This window comes from Canis lupus, chromosome 8 (assembly GCF_011100685.1).
Source record: "Canis lupus familiaris isolate Mischka breed German Shepherd chromosome 8, alternate assembly UU_Cfam_GSD_1.0, whole genome shotgun sequence".
NCBI classification, from domain to species: domain Eukaryota; kingdom Metazoa; phylum Chordata; class Mammalia; order Carnivora; family Canidae; genus Canis; species Canis lupus.
This window is the reverse complement of record NC_049229.1, coordinates 30439493-30458959: the sequence shown is the minus strand read 5'-3', so window position 1 is coordinate 30458959 and position 19467 is coordinate 30439493. Positions and strand designations below refer to the sequence as shown.

The window sequence follows — 19467 nt, the reverse complement described above, 5'->3', positions numbered from 1 at the left end:
TGTTAGGATAATGGATGCTGGGAAAAGGAGCTGTGGGGAAGGGGTGACTATGAGTTTTATTTTGGACATATGGAGTTTGAGGCGCTTAGGACACAGGTCCAATGAATCACTCAATCAGTACAAACACTCAATGAGTGCCCTGTAAGTAGGGTCTCCACTTTGAGACATACACAGGCTTGTGGGGAAGAAAAAAATATAGGATGAAACATTATAATAATTGAATAAATGTGTATAATATAGATAAAACAGCCTGGGGGAATGGAAGAGGATCTGACTTACTGGGAATACAGAAAGACTTTGATCCAGGCCACAAAGGGTAACTACAATCTTCCCTGCAGGGAAAGAGAAGGAATGACACTTTAGGGACAGGGAAGAAAGGACATGATATATTTATGGAAAATGCATTGAATGTTGTTGGAACACAAGCTACAAGTGGATAGAGTGCTAGAAGACAAGATGAAGCCCTAGGTTGAGGACAGGAAATGGGCAAACCTTTATGCCAAACAAAGGAATTGGGTTTCTTCCCATGGACAATAGAGAGTGGAAGTTTCTAAATAGAATGTGGCATAATTAGATTTTATTTTAAAAGGAAGCTAGATTGTTCTAGTAGAATAGTGGAGGCTAGACTGAGTATGTGCTGGCTGGTTGCCAGAAAAGAAGGTTGGAGTTGTTGTAATAATCTAAGAGGATGATGGTCATCTCTGGCCATGCTAGTAATGATGGAAACATGGAGGCTACATTTGGTGAACATATGAATGGGCATGGGCCACAGGGACAGAAGCCAACTTCTGTCAGATAATTTCAGCAGATAACTCTGGGGTTTCTAGCTCTGGATCCTGGGTTGACATCTTCTTCTGTAACAGATAAATAGAAAAGGAAAAGCAAGTTTACTGTTTGCATGGGAATGAGTTCTGTTTTGGACATGATGATGGGCTGAATTGTGTCCCCAGCCCCCCAATTCATATGTTGAAATCATAATCCTCATAACCTCACAATGTGACTGTGTGTGGAAATAGAACTTTTAAAGCAATTAAGCTAAAATGAGACAATTAGAGTGGGACCCTAAGCCAATGTGAATGGAGTCCCTAGAAAGGGAAGAGATACTAGGGGTGTGCACATACAGTGGAAAGGCCATGTGAGGGCAAATCAAGGAGAGAGGTCTCAGGAAAAACCAAACTTGCTGGCAATCTTGATCTTGATCTTTCAGCCTCCAGAACTTTGAGAAAATAAATGTTTATTATTAAAGCCACCTGGTCCATGGTATTCTGTTATGGTAGTCCTAGCAGACTAATAAAGACATGATGAGCCTGAACTACCTTGAGGTAAATTTGCTGTACTTTTTGGAAATAGGAGGCTGGGGTTAGGAAGAAAAATATGGGCTGGAAATCAAGATTTGAAAGTCATCAGCAGATGATGAAAGCAGACTAGTTTACTCTTGTGAAATCTGAATGTGAAAGGCATTGTCAGATAGAGGGGGAACTTGGGGAGAAGAGATTTGAGGAAGGGACTAAAATACAGAAGCAAGTAGCTCTAATGATGGACAGCTACTGAGAAGGCAGGAGAGGGTGAAGGGTTGGCTTTAGCGAAGAGATAGGGAAGAACTAAGACAATTACTACTGCTGTGTGTAATTTCAGATGTCAAGGTAGGAACACTTGAGAGGTCAGGTTTCCATGACATTGACAAAAGACAGCTGATTTAGGAGGATAGAAACAGATGCTTCTGTTGAACATAGATCCATGGAGAGTTTGTTTTCTTTCTCCCTTCCTGGCCATTGAGCTATGCCCTAATAGAATTAGCATTTTTACAGCATTTGTCAAATAATATTATTTTAAAAATTACCTCTGTATGCATAAATACAGTTTAAAATATGTGTATAAATGTGAGAGTATTATGCATATATTTTTGTTGGTATGTTCCTTTTTATGATTTCTTTTCCTTTTTTACTCATACCCCTCTTTACCTTAGTCACCAATCCTTGGCCTGTTACCCACAGTGATAACCTGGTTTATAATCTCTCATATTCTTTCTCCGTGCTTTTACAATTAAATAAAAATGTATGTATGCACAGAGAGAAATATAAGTATTTATTCTTATGTAGTGTTAGCTGCTTAAAAACAAGACTAGGAATATATTATATCCAATTTTCTGTGTCCTGCTTCTCTCAGAATACTTTTTAGAAATCCCTGTAAGTCATCTGGTACATGTTTAATTCATGATGTCTACATAACATAATTTATTTAATACTTACTGATGGAAATTCACTTGATTTGCTTATTTGTTTTATCTGTTCCAAAAAAAATACTACAATAGTCAGCCTCATATATTCCTTTTGTTTTGGTGCTTTTCATAGGTTCCAAGGAATGGAATTACTCAGCCAAATGAATATATGTCTATTTAGTTCCAGTAGATTTTGCCAGACTACTCTAAGGGCCATAATAACATTTTTACCAGCAAAGTAAGAATATATTATTTTCTTCATTAACCTTAGGTATGAGTGGTTACCCCTCTACTAAAGTTTTTCTTTTCTGAGAGGTGTAACTGATACTCCATTGCTTCTTTAATTGAATTTCCCTGACTACTGTTAAATGTGAGAATTTTCTTACATTTGATAACTATTTAGATTTACTTTTCTATGACTCTTTTAAGTCTGTAGCATTTTTTGCCATAAAGATTATACATCTGTTTTCTCTCTTATGACATCAGGGTTTCCAGTGTTGATTAAGGCCTCCCTAACCCAAGGTTGTACAGGGGGTCTCTTGTCTCTTGGATATTATTGCAGTTTTTTTCATTTAAGTCTTCAATAGATTTAGAATTTGTTTTTGTGTATCCATGGGGTAATATGGAAGTCCAATGTAGTTTTTCCTTCCAGATATCTAGCTAGTCATACCAGCACTATTGGAAAAATATCATTTGTGCCCACTGAGTTGAAATACCATTGCCCTATATTAAATCTTCTAATGCACAGGGATTTAGTTCTTGTTCTTAATTCAGATCTGTTTATCTCTCTCTGTACCCATATCACGTTGACTTGATTATAGTAGCCTTATATTTAAGTTATGGTATCTGGGGAGTCATGTACTTCCTTTTCATACTTTTCTTGGTTATTCTTGGGCATATATACTTCTACTTATTTCATTTTTGCTAACAACTTTACTAGATCTAATTTATGTACCCTACAATTCACCCCACCAGTGGGAGTGATAGAAGAAGAGAACTCCTACTGCTGGTTTGCATTCTCCCAGAACTTGGCCTTGGCAACAGGTAGCTGGGCAAAAGGATGAGAAATGCTGATAACCTGTACCTCTAGGGAGGATATCCCTAAGACTAGGAACTCAGGGGAAGAGGAGCCCTGTGTTCTTGGCTGCACCAGTCTGTTTCTGTTTTGCTGAGCTTTGAGGGTGAAGGGAGGGTGCAATCTAGGTTCAAATACCACAGGCTAAGTTTTTACCAAATTTTAGTAGATTATCTTGAAAAGATGTTTCTTCATTTGCTACATGCCCATAAGCCCATTTCCAGAGAATTAAAAATTAAGAAAAACAATTCTCACCAGTTTTCCTGGGAGCAGGTCCATGCTACTCTACATGCTATCATGCCAGAAGTTGAAGTTCCATTCATTTTTTTTAAGATTATATTACTTATTTTTTTGGGGGTGGGGTGTACGAGCATGAGCGAGGGCAGGGAGGAGGCAGTGGAAGAGGGAGAAGGAGAGAGAGAGGGAATCTCAAGTAGACTCCATGCTGAGCATGGAGCTCAATGCAGGGTATGATCCCATGACCCTCGGATCATGACCTGAGCTGAAACCAAGAGTTGGTCGCTTAGCTGACTGAACCACCCAGGTGTTCCTTCCATTTATTCTTAAAGATAATTTTATCCAATTAAAATTAAAAGGCTAAAATCTTAAAAAAATAAAATAAATCTGGGGCAGCCCCCGTGGTACAGCGGTTTAGCGCCACCTGCAGCCTGGGGTGTGATCTTGGAGACCCAGGATCGAGTCCCATGTCAGTCAGGCTCCCTGCCTTTCTCTCTCTCTCTCTCTCTCTGTGTGTCTCTATGAATAAATAAATAAAATCTTAAAAAAAAATAAAAAGGCTGTTAAGATTTTAATTTGATTTAAATTATATGTTAATTTGGGGTAGAAGTCATATTTTTGTGATGTTAAGTCTTTGCACCTAAAAGCACTGCTTGTCTGTCCAGTCGCACAGATCCTTATTTATGTCCTTTGGTGAGACTTTATGGCTTTATATTTGTTGGTCGTGAGGCATTATTTACAGCTTATTCTTTAGTTATTTAAAAATTTTGTCACTGCTGTGAACAGTATATTTTTCTGTATTTTTCTTTTCTAGGCATTTATTGCTAATTATAAATAAAAGCTATTGACTATACATAGTTACCTTATATTTGACCACCCTATAGAATTCTCTTATTAATTCTAGCAGTTTTTAAGCTAGAATTTTTTTGCAAGAGAAAGATTTCTAAATATAATTCAACTTTAAAACAATATGAAAAAAACTGCCCCAAATTTAGTAAGGAGATTTAGAAAAGGGTTTAATCTAAGTTTATTTTTAAGTGCCAGTTAATATTTCCAATATTAAGAGAGGCACCTAAATGACAGGGAGAGCCAGTGAGGCTTTCATGACTGTATCATAATTTTTCCTCCTATTACAAAGTGCTCCTCCAATGAGATTTCTTAAATTTTACTTTAAAGAACATTTTTTTGCTTACAACAAACAGTAAATATTTCATATAGGGATAAAGAAGCCGTGATTACTGAAATAAAGTGGAGTATGAGCTCAGTTTACACACTGTCACCAATTTTCCTTTAATGGGTTTATAGAGAGGTGAAACTTCCTCACATTGATTTGAATGAAAATATAAAATTGAGATTTCAGTGGTTTAACAGGCTCCCTGCCTTGGAGAGAGTCAAGATGCATTATACATATAGATCATCTGCCAAATGGTGGCAATGGAGGCTATTCCACTGCAGTCCCTTTTCTGTCCTGTATTTTCTCTCAAGTTCTCATTCTCTCCTTGCACCTACCCTGCCACACTCCTACCTCAGTCAGGGATGAGGCAGGTCAGCAAATCTGCAGTGGAAGAAGAAGCACAACCAAGGAACAGAGTACAGTCTTCACTTACTGTAGGCATCCTTCACTTAACTGTAGGCATCCTCAGTGTTCCGTTGATCCTCAGGTACTGCTTCAGTTCCCTTTGGGATCAGGGTGGAGAGAAGGGAACCACCTCACCATGAACACTGAAATCCCCACAAACTTGACCCTTTCTAAACTCCTTTCTCATCTCCAGTCTTCTCCCATAGACTGGGAAGGAATGGGGTGGGTTTTGAGGTTTTATTTCCCAACCCCCAAATCTCCTGGTAAACCTGTGAGGGAGGTCCCTGTTGTGGGTAGCTTTCTTTAGTTTGTGGGTTTCTTTGGCTTATGGGGATCTGTAGGCTTAAATGGCAGTTCCAGGGCAAAAGGAAATATCCCAGGTGGGAAGTCATTCAAAAGATTCACAGGAGAGGTGAATTTTACATTGAAGATAATTGATGTTTCTGGCTCATATTCAGTTCAAAAGTCACTAGGAAAGTTTAATTGGGATCACTCGTTTTTCATAAATTAGAACGATAATTCGAATAATGGCAACAATTACCACATACCAAAAACCAGTATTATTTGTGACCCATGTTTCTAACTTACAGAGTGCTTTTAAGTATGTGCTCTCATTGGATCTTCTCAGATCAAGTCTATGATTAGAACTAGGAAACGTGATTATTATAAATTTTTACAGATATAAAACCATGGCCAAACTGAGTGATTTGCCTGAGATCTCGGAGATGGTATGAGTATGAGGTAGAATAGGACCTGAGTCATTTTTTTTTCTGACTTCTGGGCTAGCATGCTTTCCACATTCAAAATCCCAACTCAGAGTCAACTCTTACCAATGACCTAGGTTTTCTTCAACAGCATCTCCAATTATTAGCTGATTTAGTGAACACTCTCTATAGGAATTAGGTGTTTTCACTCATAAGATTGACTTTTACTAGTTCTTTGTGTTTATATAGTGTCTTGTTGTGCTGGTCCCTCTAAGTTCACTTACTGCCATTCTCTAACCTGGCCTATGCATGGGAAGATGGCTTTTATGGATATAATCGGTGGATTACTTGCCCTCAGAGTTGTGCTTGGGTTCCTCCAAAGGGAAGCACTTGCAAGAGATCAGAGGATGGAAGTAGAATGAGTTTAAGTATTTATCCTTGCTTCCTCTAAAGCTAGGAAAAAGGTTCATTTGCTTAAATTCTGGCCAATGGAATTAGGGTTGAGCTTAGATACTCTACTTCCAGGATACTCACCCTTATTCTTCCCCCATGTTCATGATGTTCAGAGCAACTTCAGAAACCATGGGTCAAAGATGGTAGACCCTTGCCCATCTGGGTCTCTGAAGGATTGTGTGGAGCATAACCTCATCCTTTGCCCTGCCAATTAAATCTTATGTGAGCGTGAAATAACTTCTATTAGCCACTGAGATTTGGAGGTCAGCTGTTTGGCATTTAGTGTTATCCTCAGTACTGTACTTCATCTTTTTTTTTTTTTTTTTTTTTTGTAAGTTACATCTATCACTGTTTGAAAAATTTCCTCTAAAATGCTAAAATTTATAGCTCATACAACAATGGCTCCACATCAGTAGCAGCTTTCACACTTTTCTAATTATTGACTCATGACCGTTTAATAGGTTGTAACTGATAGTTTTAAAATGTTGCCATTCCTCTATGTGTATTTCATACCCATGTATAAATACAGATCTGCCCACTGTCAATTCAAAGGCAGCAAATAGAAAAAATGTTAATATTACTTACATCATGATTTGATGAACTCTTGATTAAAACTGCCATTAGACTCATCTGAATAGATTGATTGTACCATCTAGCTTGTCTTCACTGCTTTTTATAACATTCATATCCTTCTTGGAGAGCTATAGGAACTGGGACATACATCTTGACCTACGACCTTATGAGGGGTGAATCCATATATCTTCTTCTTGCTTTATTAGTTTTTTTTTCTTTTCTTTCTTTCTTTCTTTCTTTCTTTCTTTCTTTCTTTCTGTCCATCAGGTTGAGTCCGTTTCTAGCATTAAAAGTACCTACACCATTTTAACTCTAACCCTTTAGCTAGAGTTAAATATTTAAATAAAATATTTAAAGCACTCATTAGAGATTCTGGTATACAGTAAGTACTTGTTATATGTGTGCATATATCTGTGTGTAGCTATTTAACCATTCATCCATCCATCCATGTTTTGAGGCAGAGTTATATTCTCTGCTATCCCATCAACTGCTGATTCTCAAGGGAAGAACTATATATCCAAGCCTCACAAGGTATTCAGTGAATAGGAGAAGTGATATGTGGGATCTGAGCTATTTGAGTTGTCATCTGTCTTTGTAGAAGTTTTCTACTGCTGTGTAACAAGTTACCACAAACTTCAGCAGCTTCAAATAACACCCATTTATTATCCCATGGTTCCTGCAGATCAGTAGTCTGGGCATGGCTTAGCTGGATTTTCTGTGCAGGGCCTCACAAAGCTCAAATTAAGATGTAAACCAGGCTGTGTGTTCTTATCTGGAGACTTGACTGGGGAAGAACTTGCTTCTAAGCTCATTCGGTTTATTTGCATCTATATTCATTTCCTTGTATCTGTATAGTTGACATCCCTGTTTCTTGCTAGTTGTTGGCCAGGGACCATTCTCAGCTTCTAGAGGCTGCCCTCATGTTCCTTGCTATGTGGCCCTCTTGCAAGTCATCTCACAACATGGCAGCTAATTTCTACCAAGTCAGAGAGAGGATCTCTCTCACTTGGGTTCTCTGACTCTAGACCCTCTTTTAAAGGGCTCACCTGGGATATCTGGGTGGCTCAGCAGTTGAGCGCCTGCCCCTGGCTCAGGGCGTGATCCTCAGTCTCAGGATTGAGTCCCACATTGGGCTCCCTGCCTGGAGCCTGCTTCTCCCTCTGCCTACATCTCTGCCTTTCTCTCTCTGTGTCTTTCATGAATAAATAAATAAAATCTTAAAAAAATTAATTTAAAAAAAAATAAAGGGCTCACCTGATTAGGTTTACTTCAGATGATCTTTTATTAACTCTAAGTCAACTGATCTGAGAGCTTAATTATACCTATGAGAGTCCCTTTGTCCTTGCAATATAATATAATATAATCATGGAAGTATTATCTTATCACCTTTGCCATGTTCTTTCGATTAGAAGCAAATCACAAATTCCATATGCACTCAAAGAGGGACACCCTTATACAAGGGTGTGAGTCATTGGGGGTCATCTTAGAACTCTGCCTACCACCCCCCTTCAAATTGATTTGTGGAGTGCTCACTGCCCTGCCCTTGTTGACCACTTGAACAGCAGAGCTTTCATGAAGATGAATGAATGAGAGGATGGTAGATTCTAAGCTCTTTGGAAAGAGAAGCCAAACAGCAATATGGTAAATATTACAAAGACCCTCATGAATACCTTGCCTGTACTAAACCTTGAGTAGGCTGAAAAGCTATCTGCTCCTCTATAGGTGGTTGTATGCATGTCACTGCCTACGACAAGGGGATTTTGAGACATAATGTTAAGAGGTCAAAAATCTTCATCAGGTTGAAACAAATAATTCTCATTGACCCTGCTTACTACTTTTGAAACTTTTTAGGAATATTGGGGGGGAGATCCTTAAGTTTAAAAGATACCACTGTCCTCATGTAGGCTATCTGAATTTCTACTCTAGTTCACAAGATTCCTTGAGGTTTTCTCTAGGCCCAATTGAGAGGAGCTACTTATTAAGTTATGAAGTATATGCTCATCTGTGTGCATGGAGGGTGAGAAGAGATGGGAGGGGAGAGAGGGCTTGCTTTTCTCAGCAACAGATTCTATTCTGTACTAATTAGAAGTTTCAAGAGAGGCAACTCTGAACGGAGAGAAAGAAGCATGTAAAGAAATTATTTAAAATGAAGTATAGATTTGCCATGCTTGAACTGCTAGATTATTTAAAGTACAACTTCAAAAAAATACCAAGGATTAGATATTTTCCTCTACTCCCTACCTCTAGGTATTTCTTTATACAAGAACTTCTGGGGTTTTATATTCCAAGATTGCCTCCAGATGCTCTGAAGTGTTCTATCTCAGCCATTTCCCAGTGGCATTTCTTTTCTTACCTGGGGTGAGGTACCACAGAGATCAATGCCAGAGGGCATTATTGAAAACACTGACCCAGAAGGCACACTCCAGGCCACTGGAAGCATCTGCTTCACAAATGTCAAGCTGGGGGACATCACCAGATGTTAGTGTTGAAATACCATTTAGAAGACAAACATTGACTCCAGGGGCCAAAGGTCACCTAAACAAAGAGCCAGACTGGCAATGAGGCTCAAAGTGAGGGCACAAAAACTAGATTCATGTGACCATGACTCTTTCTGTGTTCTAGCTCACAGATCATTAGACTTTTCAGGACTGTGGAAACTTTTTGCATTGTTTTCCGAGGCTTGGATTCCAAGTCCTATCTGGCATAATATTGTCTGGGAGGAGAGGACCGGGGAGGCAGGAAATGATAGGATAAGCACAAATTTTATGTCCAGATATGAAAATAATTTCTTCCCCACATGGTATCTAGGGGATCCATGATATATAATTTTAAAACTACACTAAAGGATTTTTAGGGTACCTCACCAATGTTATAGGATTAAGCAAGATCATTCCTTTTTCTTTGTACAAAGGAAGATACCCAGAAAGTCTTTCTGGGAGTGAAAGGATGAGCCTTTTTTTGCCCTTTTCGTTCATGGCTATTGTCCATATTCTTAGTTCTATCCATTTTGAAGGCTGAGGGATTATAAGCAGGTAGACAGGGTTTATATCACACTGCTCCTTTTTATTCTGCCCCAGTCACACATTATTTTTTGCTTATCCATCTGAGACAATGCTCACAAGTGATACAACACCTTAGTAATAGTTATCTGGCTAGATTCAGGTTGAGGATAGCAATTGGGTCAAATTGGACACTACAGATAAAAAGAGGAATGAAGAAGGGACTGACTTCTTACTTGCTTCTTACTTCAACTGTATATATCAAGAGACCAACAAGATGCTGGCTTGACTATTTCATACCTTGCGCACCAAGCTGGGAATTTGGAGTCTTTTATTATTACATCTCCAAATACTTTATTATACCAAGGAATAGTGAAGATCAATCAGACTATCTCAGCTTAAGTATTCTGTTCTGTATCTGGGCAACACCCTCCCCCCAAAATAATCTTTGATGTAGAGCAGACTTGTAGAGAATTATAAAAAAAAAAATTACTCCTTAAACATTTTTCACAGACCTGAAAAGAGTATGAGGTGGTAAAATCAATAAAATTGGCATTTTTCTTTTTTACTCATCTGGCATACATTGTTACTTGGCCCAGGTGAGAAGGCTTATAAGAGTGATGACAGTATATTTGAAATGTTTTTCATTTCAATAGAACGTCTTTTTGAACAATCTTGGACTTTCAATCTTTTTTTTCTTTTTTGGGGGGAGGGGAGTGGTGGAGAAAGCTGAAGAATTTAACAGTTGTTTAACTTTCCAGGCACATAGCATTAAGCCAGCAGAAGGGCTGAGGCTAAGCATTCTCAAGTTTTGACTGATTGCAAATGGTGTCCCTATTCTGGGTCTTTGAGGATGAGGTTGATGGAGCGTCGATGACTATAGTCAACTTCAGGATGACCAGTGGGTATTGGAGAAGGATCAAGAACTGTTTATCATGAAGGAAATGGAGCTGCTATCTGTGGGCTTCATCAGGCATGCAGGGCCTACACAGTTGCTACTTCAAAACACAGAACTGCCTCTTCAAAAATGAATCAGTGTTCTTGCACAGGCCCAGTTATTCTGCTTTAAAACAGAGAGGGGATTTACCTGGATGGTGCCCATTCACTTTGTTTCTGGTAAAAACAGTCTGATTTTTCTTTCTTTCTTTCTTTTTTTTTTTTTAATATTTGATTTATTTATTCATGAGAGACACAGAGAGAGGCAGAGACATAGGCAGAGGGAGGAGAATCAGGCTCATGCAGGAGCCCGATGTGGGACTCAATCCCGGAACTCCGGAATCACATCCTGAGCTGAAGGCAGACGCTCAGGAGCTGAGCCACCCAGGCATCCCCAGTCTGATATTTCATGGGAAGCTGCCCTTCTTCCTCTGTGAGACCATATCACTTGGATGGAACTGACTCCATGCTCTAGGGTTTGCCATCCAGGAAATGACATTCTAGCCACACCAGTTCAGGGACAGGCATGTAACCCAATCGGAGTGAAGGAGACTCAGTACTTAGAAAGAGTTGGAAAAAGAGAAACTCTGTAGAGGGTTGTTGAGAGAATAGAAAAATGACCTGGAGCTTTTGGCTTCCATCATGCCGGTATATTGGGGGATCCTGTCAGAGAGTGAAGCCAGCATAGAGGAAGGCTGAGTCAAGACATAGAGAGGCAGCTTCATGAAAAATTAAGCACCTGAATTCAGTCGTGGCTGAGGCCAGAATATCCTTAGACTTTTGTTTTACTGAGCCAATAAACTCCCTGTTTATGCTTAAGGTAGTTTGAGTTGTTTTCATTTACTTGGAACAAAGAAAGCCTTGAATAATGTATGTCCAAGCAAGGACGAGAAAGAAATATCCTTTTACTCTTTCCCATGTTTTCAGACATTAATCTATTTCATTTTTAAGGAAACTCTTTTTCTTCCTTAATAAAGCCAAACCTAGATTCTCTAAAATTATCCCTGGGGGGAAGTCTTCACATTGGAAGAGAGCCTTGACCCCTGAAATTCACCTTTCCCTTGGAGGTTTCTTACTCATGCTACTGCTACAATCACACATAAAAAACCCTTCCCTTAATAAACACATGTCTAGGTTCTGCAAGGTTGGCAATGGGGGAGAATCTCCCTGTTGGAGGGACCAGCTGGACCTCATAGCCTCAGTGCCTGTTCCCCTGATGTTTGTCTTTCATTGATATTATTAAAAGAGTCAGCATGTTTCCTTACGGGCTTATGTTGAGCAGATGAGGAAAACGGGCCACCCTTGCCTCTTGCTTCCCCTGACCTGTCTCATCCTCACCCAGGATTTATATACACAATTACACAATCTCCCCCTGTCCACTGACTATAATGAAGTTAGAGCAGACAGAAGGAGCAGTTGTTGCAATGATACACTCCATGCTTCCATGCTTCCTTTGCTCCTTTGCTCAAGTTAGGAAACCCCTCCTTTCAAATTCTTATTTGAGGTTTATGGGCTCAGCTTGACCTTGAAAACATTTTAGTGGTTAAAGTGTATAAAGTTGACATTTTTTCCCCAACAAAGGTTTAGAAACAAATTCCAACACTGCTTCATTTTTCTTCTAGAGTCCCTGAGCACAGTATTGCTCCATAAATTAGACTTAGATTCTTAATAAGATGCCATTCTCTGTGTGGAAGGTCATAGGTGATATTGTCCACTTTGAAACAACTGGTCATGTCAGTGCAGACTCTTCTGGCAGTTGTAACATTAGGGCCATACCAATGGAACTTTTTTACACAGAAGTTGCCTAGTTCTACTGATTAGTCTGGTGGTGTATTCTGTGTGTGTATGTTCTTTTTTTTTTTTTTTTAAATTTTATTTATTTATGATAGGCACACAGTGAGAGAGAGAGGGCAGAGACACAGGCAGAGAGAGAAGCAGGCTCCATGCACCGGGAGCCTGACGTGGGATTCGATCCCGGATCTCCAGGATCGCGCCCTGGGCCAAAGGCAGGCGCTAAACCGCTGCGCCACCCAGGGATCCCTGTGTGTGTATGTTCTTAAAACCATCTTCGTTTGCTTCAAGGTTTGTTCAAGTACTGTCTTCTCCATAAGATCATCTTTAATCATTATCATTCTCAAATTGGAAGCATCGCTCTTTCTTAAATATTTAGTATCTTATTTGTAGCTTTCTTTTTGGCATTTTTCGTTATTACTTTTGTGTTAGAATTGGTAATTCTTTATACTTACTTCTATATTTGGTGGCAAAATTCTTTTCCAAACCATCTTTCCCTTTTCTTAATACACTACCCTACCTCCAGCAGGACCTCAGTTTACACTGGGTGAATGGATGATGGAGTGCAGAGGGATGGATGCATAAATTGCAACACTAATAACCACATGTCCCCAGATCCTTTTCAATGGCTGTCTGAAGTTCTCAGGAAGACAAGAAGACACAGACTCCTCCAAGCAAATGGGTGCTATTTATTCTTATCTGGAACTTTTCCTAAATCTTTCTTAAGTTTTCTATTCAATGGGGCTAAAATAGACAAAGTAGAAACCTCAATTCTCTTTACCTTTCTCTCCCACTATTGAAGACAGAACAGGCTGAAAGTGGTCTCTTTCCATTTTCTCTTTCTTATTCTGACCCCTCACTCAGAGCTTGCTCCTCAAAACATTAGGTGCCATTAATCTCTATTTTGTAAGCCTCAGCCATAGTAGAAGAAAGAGAAATCATCTCAATAAAGGAGCTCTCACTTTGTTGTTTATAACAAAGACTTTAACCTTGGTAAAAGATTTCTTGACTTCTTTGGCCATATGTGTATTCCTGTGGAAGTGTGTGTTTGCATGTGTTGTGAGGTGGAGAGTGATACATTATATTTCTAGAGTTCTTTAGTACATTATTTATGGTTTTCAAGGAACATTAGTATACATCTTTTATATATATATACACATATATAAGCCACAAGAACTCCTTTGGATAGTTGCCTGAGCTGCCCATTGCCCAATCTCATTCTTAGTACCAAACAATCTTCAGGATAAAAGCTGTCATCTGTTTCATTATACAGTGGACATGTGGGAATATTATGATGCCTGAAGCTTTTTAGCTTAAAGAGACTTTGGGCCAAATCCATTCCTAGGGCGTTCATGTGTAGATCCTATATATGTGGCCCATACTGAGTAACCTGTTTACAATTTCTTTGTAAAAAGCATATGGCATCCAGTTGTCTTTTGCTTTTTTCAGTTAGAAAGACATATGGCAACTAGCTCTCTGGATTTACAGATGTGAGTTAGCTGAAATAGTAATATATAGAGGTGATATTTCCTCATACACACTATTGCATGGTAGTTCTCATGGACAGTGCTGTTTTTTTTTTTTAAACTTTTCTCTATTCAGATTAATTACTATTATTCGTATATTATTTTTCCAGAACAAAGGTCTAAAGAGGCTTCTATTCTGTAAAATGGTTTTGATGTGCTGTTTATTAAAAGTATTAAGAGTACTTTGGGGACGCCTGGGTGGCTCAGCGGTTTAGCACCTGCCTTTGGCCCAGAGCATGATCCTGGCTGGAGTCCTGGGGTTGAGTCCCGTATCGGGCTCCCTACATGCAGCCTGCTTCTCCCTCTGCCTGTGTCTCTGCCTCTCTCTCTCTCTCTCTCAAAAATAAATAAATAAATAATCTTTTTTTTTTTTTTTTTAAAGAGTACTTTGTTTTAGGGCATTAAAAAGATTAATTCTACAAGGAAACCTGATAACTGAGAAATTTGTCTATTTAAAAGATAATGAGAGACCAAGTATCTATGAACTTAATTAAGTCAAGAAACACATGAGTTGTTAGTTAGAGGCCTTCAATAGCAAGTTAGCTATTCCAGAAGTAATATCTAGGTAGGTAGTTGGCCAATCAAAAGTTGGCAGTCTTGAAGACTGTCAGCCAGTGGGTTTGGTCTTTGCAATGGCTGGTATCCAGGTTGTACTAATTTCTGTCTTGTAACTCATTAAATACTTCTTTACCCAAGTGATGTATCACTTACTCTACCAAAAATATCTTTAAAGATGCTAATTCTTAAAACAATAGAGGCTCATAAATTAATGCAAGATCTAAAGCAATAGTTAAATCATAGAAACTGGGTTAGAGCCTATTATTTTATTGCTCCCTTTTTGGGAAAAAAGAGCAAATCCAATGTCAAAAGTAAATTGGAATATCATAAAATTTAGATTCTTACAGGTTTGTGTCTACAAATTGCCAATCTAGGGGAAATTTATTTTCTGGCTTTACTCCATTCCTAAATAATAATCAATGAAAGAAAGGGTAAATAATTATTATGATATATAAACATTAAACTCTGTCCCAAAGGTAATCAGCTTGGTTTCTCTATCTTGGATAAATCAAATGTCACAATAGTATTTTGGCCTATTTTTCAGAATACAAAAATAGTCATGAGTGTAAAAATAATTAAACTAATGTCTGAAGGTATTCATTAACACATTTGTGTTAAACAGATATGGTTACTGCTCTGTAAGTGCTGTTTGCCTAAAATGAACAACACAGATGCAAACAAACAAGAGAACAGAAAAAGCAGCAGACAAGTTGAAGAGAGTTTTATATTTTGTTTAAGAATGGAAATGAGGGTAGCCCAGGTGGCTCAGCGGTTTAGCACAGCCTTAAGCCCATGGCGTGATCCTGGAGACCCGGGATCGAGTCCCATGTTGGGCTCCCTGCATGGAGTCTGCTTCTCCCTCTGCCTGTGGCTCATTCTCTCTCTCCCCCTTTCATTATTATTATTATTTATGAATAAATAAATAAAATCTTTTAAAAAAAAGAATGGAAATTCAATTTATAGACACAATGAAGTGTAAAATTAGAGGATGGAGAAAACCATCACTTTACTAGTTGGATAAAGAAAGCTAGAATTTTATACACTGATTCTGGAAGAAAACATTTTCAAGGCCCTCTTATTGCACATTTTATTTTGTGGGAAGAGATATATATAATACATAAATACATCATTTATAGTACACATAATTTCTACATATGTTTCTATGTAAATTATATATAGATATGTCTTTGAAGTATACTATTGAACTAGTTGTACACTATTGAACTTGACTATGTTGCATATGTTCCCTGCTTTTACCTATGTTTATATATGAATATATATGTTCTTCCAAAACTGTAGATATTTCCTTGGTGAAAATCTCCCTCTTTACTCTTTGGTCATCTGGTACTTCTTCCTTCTGGCAGTTGCCACTTGGAGTGGACTAGAGCCTGGCCTAATACAGAGGAGGGGAATACCAGATTTTAGCTCATATCAATTTTTCAGAGGCTACAAAAAGGTTAGCAAAAGACAGTAATGTGAAATATGGTGTCACAATTCGTTAATTCATCTAGAGTGTACTGGTTCTCCAATAATAACCCATGTTGGCTGTACCTGGAAACAATGTGATCATTCTGCAGAACACTGGGAAATGATCTAGTGGTCTGGCAGACTTCCAGAACAATCCTTCAAGGCCAGATCTTGTTTTTTCTTATCATTCTAGTGATATAGAACACCCAGATTCCAGGGTGCAAAGAAGGTGATGGATGAATGGGCATTTGCTATCTGTAAAAAGATGTAGAAGGAGCTACTTTCTGGGCAGCCCTTACCCACAAAAAGGAAGACAGTACTTGCTGATGGAGACTGATCTGGTCTGTACTTTATTATGAAGACTCTTTCTGGAACATTTACTTCAAAGTTTACCATTATAGGCTTACATTCTTTATAGGTGACAAAAATTAAATTTATACCATCCCCAGAGTAATTATTTTGTTCACTCAGCTAGTGGCTTGGCATATCATTGACTATATTCGGGGACAAAGTTGTCCTTTTCCTTCATGGTGGGAAGGCTGGCTTATAATGTACACTTGACTTTATTGAATCATCTCCTTTCACTTTTCCCATGTTCACTATACTCCAGCCATTTGGGCAAGACCAAGCTTGTTTCCACCTCTTGTCCTTATAACTTGCCATTTTTTCTTTCTGGAACACTGTGCCCTAGATCTACAGAGGGTGGCTCTTCTTCGGCATTCTTGCCTCTGTTCACACATTACCTACACATACACTCACTCTAAATTAGCCTCCTCTCTCCTACCGGTCATATCACCCTATTTTTAAAATCACCTTCTAAAATTAACCTGCTTCTCTCTGATTACACATTTATTAGCTGTCTTTACTGAAAAGGGATGCCCACCATGCATACCTCTGTATTCACAGTGCTAGACAGTGAGTAGCGTATGGTGATGCTAAATAAATACCAGTGACTAATCTGGACTTTATTTTTTTCTTCCAGCTTTATTGATATATAAATGACATATGGTATTGTATAAGATTAAACTGAGTTTTAGATTCATCTCCAACTCACAGAATTCATTTCTTTCAAAGCATACCTGCTTCCTTATCACTAGAAGCTGACTGTTAAGCATTCCAGATTAAAATATTGGTGGTGGAATAAATAAAACAATATTTTGGCTGATTTTCCAATAATGTTGAAGATGGTTGCTGAAAGAATAGGAAGGGGGTAAAAGAAAAAAACCTACTTAAAGTTGGGGTACTAGGGATTTTCTTGGTTCCACCTTCCTGGCTGGCTTAGGACAGATGTTCATTGGAATAGAAATTGCCTTATTTATTTCCAAGCTGTTTGGTCTTTTCTTTTATCATGAGTGGGCCTTTGTGTTGGGAAGGAACTGTTAAGACTTCCTGCTTACTCCAGCATAGACATCTGTGAGTCAAACAGACATTTCTTCATAGACTTCAAATGACTACTTTCTTCTTGTATGAACGGAAATATGCTGCCTATAAGAGGGCCAAGGAGAAAAAAAAATTCCATCGGATATCCTTATAAGGAAAACCTGAGACATGTGCTTATAATGTGCAAACAGCTATTACTCTGAAAAAGAATTATTAACATGTATTAACTTTGATAAAGATAAAAACTAAATCATTTCCATTGATATAAACCATTTGTTTTTCAAATGGGATATTCATAAACTTCAATTATAAAATTAATGACAGATGCACAAGAAGTAATATATCTGGCTTCCACATGCATGCATTGGAATTAGCCCTTTTAAATGCCCATTTTAAAACTTCCTTTTTTATAGGACTGAAGTAATTTAGAAATGATAAGCTTATTCTTTTTACCTATGCTGTTTTATAATAGTTTAGGTAGCTTGTTTAATCTGAACTCTTTGCTCTTTGCTTTTTCATGTGTTCATCTTATACCTGTCCCCAAATATTTCATTTTACTGGTGACACCAGAGCTGGGGTCATGAAGCACCCTTTTATAAAAAAATGAGAAGAGGCTTCTCCTCCCCCAAGATCATGTTTTCATAAACAATGAAATTTCTGAAGATCTGCATAGTGGAATATGAAAAATACTCACACTTAGTTCTTTAGGGGTTTTGTTGTTGTTGTTGTTAGAAAAAACCTGAAAATTACCTTTCAACTAAAGTGAAATGTTTTTGTTTTTGTTTTTGTTTTTTTGTTTTGTTTTATTTTGTTTTTGTGAAATGTTTTAAATGTCTCTTCACTTATCAAATTAGATAGGACTTCTGGTTTGGAGAGAACTTGAACATTGAGTGAAAGAATCCAACTGAGGGAAGTTAAACTTTGAAGTGTGGCAGAAACAGCAGGAGTCACGCCTTCTTTCAGGTGTACACACCACAGTGCTATTGTATAGCACTTAGGCATATCCAGAGAGAACTGTTAAAACTCATACATGCCATGCAATAAGAAAGATTTATGCCTCCATCTTATGACAACTGGGAGATGTATGAATAAAGAGAAAATTATTCAGAAATTTGGATTATCTAGGAAAGGGATGTACACCTGGGATCCAGGAAAACCTGAATATCATGAATGAGTTGCTTGTGAGCCCCTAAATTTATGTGCAAAATTTTGTGTGTATGTATAAATGCTCATTTTTCATTGTTGGTGAGGAGAGTGTCTAGTAGATTTTGTTTGGTTCTCAAAAGGTGCGTGACCCCCCCAAAAAGGTGAAGAATCAAAGCAACAGAGCTAGACTACCATTACCTCAACTCAGTTTCATGGGACTGAATGGGCTGTGCAATGTGGTCCTCTTGTGGTCAGGTAAGTTGGGGAAACATTATTTAATGTATCTCACCTGTTGGAAATTCATAAAACAGTAAGTTATTAAAAGCTCTATGATGTTCTGAGGTAAAGAAGCCTGTTTTTCTTTGTTTAAGAGGGCATTTTATTTGACAACGAAGCCCTCCTTTTGTAAAATACCTGTGAACATCCCATAGGCACTGGAGTTCCACGCATGGAGTCTGACAAATGTTGAACTAACATGTATCACCTAGATTCCTTGCCTCTCAGTAGTAAGAGGTCTTCTTCAGGGCCTCTTGTAGAAAAATTCTTTTTTTGTGTCTTCTAAGATAGGACTTGACTGATGAGAAAAGTCATATGGTTGGAGAGTTGGAAGGCCACCCAATTAGAGGTCTACATGTAAAAACAGGTCATCCAATTAATCCTCCACTGGATACTTAAATTATCTCTGTGAATAAAATGTAAAATGGTGTTTCCACAATTTGGCAATCCTTTCCTTAATAGAGAATTCACTAACTCTGGGGGCATTACACCATTTTCAGGCTGTTCCATCCCTGGTCTGGTTCTTTCTCCTAGAGATGCATCTGTCTT

At 38.2% G+C, this 19467-nt stretch overlaps 1 long non-coding RNA gene across 33 annotated transcripts in view; it reads left to right on the top strand.

Annotated features, from left to right (window-relative positions):
• LOC119876491 overlaps positions 1 to 19467 on the top strand; it is a 309631-nt gene that overhangs the window by 164532 nt on the left and 125632 nt on the right. For 14 of the 33 annotated variants that reach the window (XR_005363269.1, XR_005363268.1, XR_005363266.1 and 11 more), the window contains one exon: positions 18783 to 18897. The exons of 18 other annotated variants lie outside the window; for them this stretch is intronic. This is a non-coding gene — a long non-coding RNA (uncharacterized LOC119876491). Of the gene's footprint in view, positions 1 to 16309; positions 16458 to 18782; positions 18898 to 19467 lie in introns of all 33 variants that reach the window. One more of the 33 variants, XR_005363282.1, reaches the window with a different exon arrangement.